The sequence below is a fragment of the Phacochoerus africanus genome, chromosome 4 (assembly GCF_016906955.1).
Source record: "Phacochoerus africanus isolate WHEZ1 chromosome 4, ROS_Pafr_v1, whole genome shotgun sequence".
NCBI lineage: Eukaryota > Metazoa > Chordata > Mammalia > Artiodactyla > Suidae > Phacochoerus > Phacochoerus africanus.
Window position 1 is genome coordinate 11,624,399 of NC_062547.1, and position 6,913 is coordinate 11,631,311.

The window sequence follows — 6,913 nt, forward strand, 5'->3', positions numbered from 1 at the left end:
TTTTATTTCTTATACCAAGTACTCCTTTTCAAGTCACCCAGTGTAAGCATATACGCATATATATGTACACACATACATACGTATATGAAATGACCAAAATTATTTCATATGAAACTCCCAGATGGTTCAGAACTAGGTAAATGATGTTATGGCACACCTCTCCCCTCCTATTTCCAATATTTGTCCTGGGTAAATCACATTGAAAATATATTTTTATGTAATTTATATATATATATTTAATATTTAAACAATGTTCATTTAAAATGTACTATAAATGTAACATATACTTCATATATTAAATGTAGAAATATATCTATAACTGTACCCCATAAAAAACATATAATATTTTAAATATTAAATATAAACATAGATCTATGATCTCACCCTATCCTATCTATATATACTTATAGTGAAGTTATAGATCTTTGGGAGAAAAATTTAAGACAGCTAAATTCTAAACTCTGCTTACTGGAATAAACATTGGAACAAACTTTTTATTAACGAATACAAAAATGTGTATCAAAAGGCCCAAAATATATTCACCTTTGACCCAAAAGGATCCCAATGCTGAAAGTTACAAAAAGCAGGTAATCATAAGAGGACACAGATAAACAAGAATCAAAATGTCAGCTGGGACAATTAGAAAAAAGAATAAACCTTAGGTATTCAGCCTCAATACACTTCCTAAAACTGAACCCCAGAATGGACAGACCAGGAGTTTCCATCATGGCTCAGTGGTAATGAACCCGGCTAGTATCCATGAGGACTCGGGTTTGATCCCTGGCCCTGCTCAGTGGGTTAAGGACCTGGTGTTGCAGTGAGCTGTGGTGTAGGCCAGTAGCTGCAGCTCCAGTTTGAACCCTAGCCTGGGGACTTCCATATGCTGAGGGTGAAGTCCTTAAAAAAAAAAGACCAAAAAAAAGCAAACGGAAGAAGTGGACAGACCTAACTGCCCCATCACAGGCCTCCCCTCCTGGCAACTCAGAGCAAGAACCTGTCTCTGGCAACAATCTGACTCCCAGGGGAAAGAGGCATGAACCTTGCAGGCCAGGTCCTCATCCCCATCACAGCTATTAGGTAGGTCACTGTACCCCCGAAAAAGACCAGAACTGTTACAGGAGGAAGCCTCAGGGAGTAGGGAATAAATGCTCCCTCATGACATATCACAATGTTGGAAATATGAAAACAATGGAAACTATCTCTGTCTAACAATAGAGCAATGCAGAGATAAACCCGGGTGGGTCTCTCCAGTAGGATTCTTTTTTTTTTTTTTTTTTTGGCTTTTTAGGAACACACTCGTGGCATATAGAGGTTCCCAGGTTAGGTGTCGAATCGGAGCTATAGCCGCTGGCTTGCACCACAGCCACAGCAATGTGGGATCAAGCCGCGTCTGTGACCTACACCATAGCTCACGGCAACGCCGGATCCTTAACCCACTGAGTGAGGCCAGGGATTGAACCTGCATCCTCATGGATGCTAGTCAGATTCATTTCTGCTGAACCACGACAGGAACTCCCCTAGTAGGATTCTTAAAAGTCACTAAAATTCATGTTAAAGATAAATACTTGCTGATGTGAAAAGACACCCATGCAAAGCCAAGTGAAGGAATCAGACATCACAACACTGCACTATCATCCACACCAGAGCATGACAGTGGTTATCTCTGCATTACAGAATGGTGGTTGGTTGATTTTTGTTTGTTTGTTTTTCTGTTTTCTAAGTTGTCTCTATTCAATACACAATAATTGAGCAACTGAAAAAATAGTGGGAAATTATTTTAAACAAAGACGAAATGAGATGTTTCTCATTTAACAATAAGTTGGGCAATTAAAGGAAGATGCGTGTGTGTGAGAGTCCCACACCCAACTTTTGCTTTAATGATAGAAACTGAAGGAACGAGAGGGGTATGGAAGACAAAGAAGGGGAATCTGGCTGGTTTCATGTATGAAAACTTTGTTTTAATAACCTGCTAGTAATTAACAGTGTGTTCATCTGTCTTGGCAGGGGAGATGTGGTTGACCCTGGGTCTGCTATCAGGAGCTGCAATTCCGCTTTAAGGAAGTGTCTTAATAAGAGGTAGCCTGTGCCTTGCTCAGTTTTGCACAATCTGCAATGCCCCAGCCTGCATTCAGTGGTTTCAGCGACTATAAGCACTTTTGTGACCTCTAGTGGTCAGAGCTGGTAAAGGCTAAGCTTAGGGAATGACTGATTATGCACAATTTTTTGTTTTGTTTTAGATAAGCTTGAATTGAAAATAAACCCAAATATCCATTTCATTTGTGTACTTGATAGTTACAAATTTTAAGGTACATTACAGGTCCGGGTATCTACATATGCACACAAACTGGCTCTATTTACTTTAATAATGAGATTGCTTCTTCAGAGCAAATGATGCAATAAATGCTCAACTATTTTAAATAGTTGCTATTTCTACTTTATGGTCAGTGATATGTCTTCATTGTTTTGAAAACACAGACAACTGAAATTAAATAGTACCATTCCCCTACAGTAAGTACTAAGTACATGAGCACAAACATTTGTAAAAGCATCTTATTCATTCCTTTGGAACAGGTGAAGAAAAATAACAGCCATAACTTGCTAAAGTCATGTAAAATATCTGCCTTTCTACTGATGACATTTTTGCTTCTAGAGTTAGGAAAATTAATATTTTTAATGTGGAGAATTTACAAATAAACAGGAAATGTGTGATACCCATTAACCAAGACTCACAAACCAACATAATTCCATGGTCACATATTAAAAGAAGCTATAATTTATAACATATACCAAGTAGCAATGATTATGCATAACAATTTTTGTGAGGATGCAGGGAAGAGAGGAAAGAAGACAGCTACCAAATACTTTCCCCCATTTAAAAATAATACGCAATTGGAGTTTCCTTGTGGCTCAGAGTATTAAGGATTTGGCATTGTCACTGCAGCCACTTGGGTCACTGCTGTGGCTCAGGATTGACTCCTGGCCAGTGAACTTCCACACATCTTGGGTGCAGCCAAGATAATAATAATAATAAACAATTGACAAAGTGGATATAGAGGGAACATACTTCTATATGATAAAGGCTATACATATGACAAGCCTACAGCCAGCATCTTACTCAAGGGTAAAAAGCTAAGGCATTTCCTCCACGATTGGGAACAAGAAAACAATGCCCATTCTCACCACTTTTATTTAACATGGTTTTAGAAGTCCTAGACACAGGAGAAAAGAAGGAAAGAAGGAAAGAAAGAAAAGAAAGAAAGAGAGAGAGAAAGAAAGAAAGGGAATCTAAACTGGAAAGGAAGAAATAAAGCTGTCATTGTTTGCAGATGACATGATACTTTACATAGAAAATTCAACACATTGCGAAAAAACTAGAATAAATGAATTCATGCAAATTAATACACAGAAATTTTGTGCTCCTATACACTTCTATATCAGGAAAAGAAATTAAGAAAATAATCCCATTTTTAATTGCATCAAAAAGCATAAAACAGGACTAAATCTAACCAAAGAGGTAAAAGACTTGTACTCAGAAAACTATACAACACTGATGAAAGAAATTGAAGATGACACAACCAAATGAAAAAATACATTGTGCTCATGGACTGGAAGGATTAATGTTAAAATAAGCCCAGGGCATGCTACAGACTCAATGCAATCCCTATCCAAATAACAATGGCATTTTTCACAGAACTAAAACAAATTCAAAAATGTGTATGGTGACACAAAAGACCGTGAATTGCCAAAGCAATCTTGGGAAAGAAGACCAAAGCTGGAGGTATCACACTTCCTGATTTCAAACTATACTACAAATTGGTGCAACCACTATGGAAGACAGTATGGAGGTGCCTTAAATAACTAAATATAGAACCACCATATGATCCAGCAATCCCAACCCTGGGCATATATCCAGAGAAAACTGTAATTCAAAAAAAAAAAATAAATGCACCCCAATGAACAAAAAAACTATACTACAAAGCTACAGTAATCAAAAAAGCATGGTAGTGGCACACACATGAGTCAGAATACAGGAACAGAAGCATGAGTCAGAAATAAACCACACTTGGAGTTCCCATCATGGCACAGTGGAAAGGAATCCGACTAGGAACCATGAGGTTGCAGGTTCGATCCCTGACCTCACTCAGTGGGTTAAGGATCCGGCATTGCCATGAGCCATGGTGTAGGTTGCAGACGTGGCTCGGATCTTGTGTTGCTGTGGCTCTGGCATAGGCCAGAGGCTACAGTTCCAATTAGACCCCTAGCCTAGGAACCTCCATATGCTGCAGGTGTGGCCCAAAGAGACAAAAGATGAAAAAAAAAAGAAAGAAAGAAATTGTAGATTACTTGACCACACTTATATGGTCAAGTAATCTACAATGGAGACAAGAATATAAATTGGGAAAAGACATCCCTTTCAATAAATGGTGCTGGGAAAACTAAACCATCTAAGCTATATGCAAAAGAATCAAACTGGACTACTTTATCACAACATAGACAAAAATAACTTCAAAATGGATTAAAGACTTAAATGTAAGACCTGAAACCATAAAACTCCTAGAAGGAAATATACACAGTTCATTTTCTGACATCAACCTTAGCAGTACTTTGGGGGGATATGTCTCCTTAGGCAAGGGAAACAAAAGCAAAAATGAACAACTGGGACAATAGCAAACTAAAAAGCTTTTGCACAGCAAAGAAAGCTATTAAATAAATGAAAAGGTAGCCTACTAAATGGGAGAAGATATTTGCAAATGATATATCTGATAAGGAGTTAATATCCAAAACATACAAAGAACTCATCGCTCAACATCAAAAAAAGAACAACCTGATTTAAAAATGAGTGGAGGACCTGAATAGACACTTTTTCCAGAGCAAACATACAGAAGACAACGGGTACATGAAAAGATGCTCAACATCACTAATCATCAGGGAAATGCAAATCAAAACCACAGTGAGAGGAGTTCCCACTGCGGCACAGTGGGTTAGGAACTGGCATTGCTGCAGCTGCAGTGTAGGTTACAGCTGCAGCTTGGAGTCCATCACCAGCCCAAGAACTTCCATTATCCTCAGGTATGTCCGAAAAACCGAAAAAAAAAAAAAAACACAGACCTCACACCTGTCAGAATGGCTAATAGAAAGGATAACATATAACAAGCGTTGACAAAGACGTAGGAAAAAAGAACCCTTGTGTACTGTCGGTGGGACTATAAATTGGTGCAGCCACTATAGAAAACAGTATGAAAGTTCCTTTAACAATTAAAAATAGAACTGCTATATGATCCAGCAATTTCACTTTTGAGTATTTATCCAAAGAAAACAAAAACACTAATTCAGAAAGATATATGCACTCCATGGAGGAGTTCCCGACGTGGCACAGTGGTTAACGAGTCTGATTAGGAACCACGAGGTTGCGGATTTGATCCCTGGCCTTGCTCATTGGGTTAAGGATCCGGCGTTGCCGTGAGCTGTGGTGTAGGTTGCAGATGCAGCTCAGATCCTGCATTGCCGTGGCTCTGGTGTAGGCCGGCGGCTACAGCTCTGATTAGACCCCTAGCCTGGGAACCTCCATATGCCATGGGAGTGGCCCTAGAAAAGGCAAAAAGACGAAAAATTTTAAAAATAAAAAATTTTTTTAAATTTTAGCAAAAGAAATATATGCACTCCAATGTTCATTGCAGCATTATTTACAACAGCCAAGATATGGAAGCAACCTAGGTATTCATCAACAGACGAATGGATAAAGAAGATGTGGTATACACACACAATGGAATATTGCCAGCCATAAAAAAATGAAATCTTGCCATTTGTGACAACCTAAATGGATCTAGAGGGTATTATGCTAAGTGAAAGAAGTCAGACAGAGACAAATATCATCTGATCTCACTTATGCGTGAACTCTAAAAAAAAACGAAACTAACGAAACAACAGGAACACAGACCTGATTTAAAAGATCATAGATGAGAGACAAACAGGTGGTTTCCAGAAGGAGAGGGGTGAAACAGGTCGGGGATTAAGAGATTCAAACTTCCAGAGTTCCTATCGTGGCGCCGGGAAAACAAATCCAACTAGGAACCATGAGGTTGCAGGTTCGATCCGTGGCCTCACTCAGTGGGTTAAGGCACCGGTATTGCCGTGAACTGTGGTGTAGGTCCCAGACTGGCTCAGATCTGGTGTTGCTGTGGCTGTGGTGTAGGCTGACGGCTATAGCTCCGATTAGATCCCGGCCTGGGAACCTCCCTATGACGTGGGTGCAACCCTAAAAAGACAAGAAAAAAATTTCTTTAATTAAAAAAAAAAGATATACAAACTTCCAGTTATATGATAAATAAGTCATGGGGATACGGTACACTGCAGAAGGAATGTGGTCAATAGTATTGTAATAACTGTGTATAGGGCCAGATGATTACTAGGCTTACGGTGGGAATCACCTCATCATGTAAGCAAACATCCGGTCATTATACGGTACACCTGAAACTAACATTACACCGTATGTCGCTATATATTTCAATCAAAATACTTTTTAATAAAAAATAAAACAAAGCAGTATGCAATTGTACTTGCCTTTAACCAGCCATACGAGAGACCAATAACAACTTCATGACTGAAAACAGCACACTGATAAAGAGGTGAACTAAATTCTTGTCTCCTCTTGTTCCTTTCCGCTGACAGCCTGTAGTCCTTTGAAACAGCAAAAGCCTTCAGTCTTGCTCAGAAGTGCAAATGATTCTGAGGCTAAAGTGGAAAAGAAAAAAACAAAGAAACAAAACAAGTGTTATAGCCAAGAAAATAAAAATGGAACTTAACAGTTTTAAATTTCATCTTGAAGACCCAACATGCAAAAACATACAACGGTTTCTTTTTTCTTTTCTTTTTTTTTTCTTTTTTGCCATTTCTTGGGCCACTCTCACGGCAT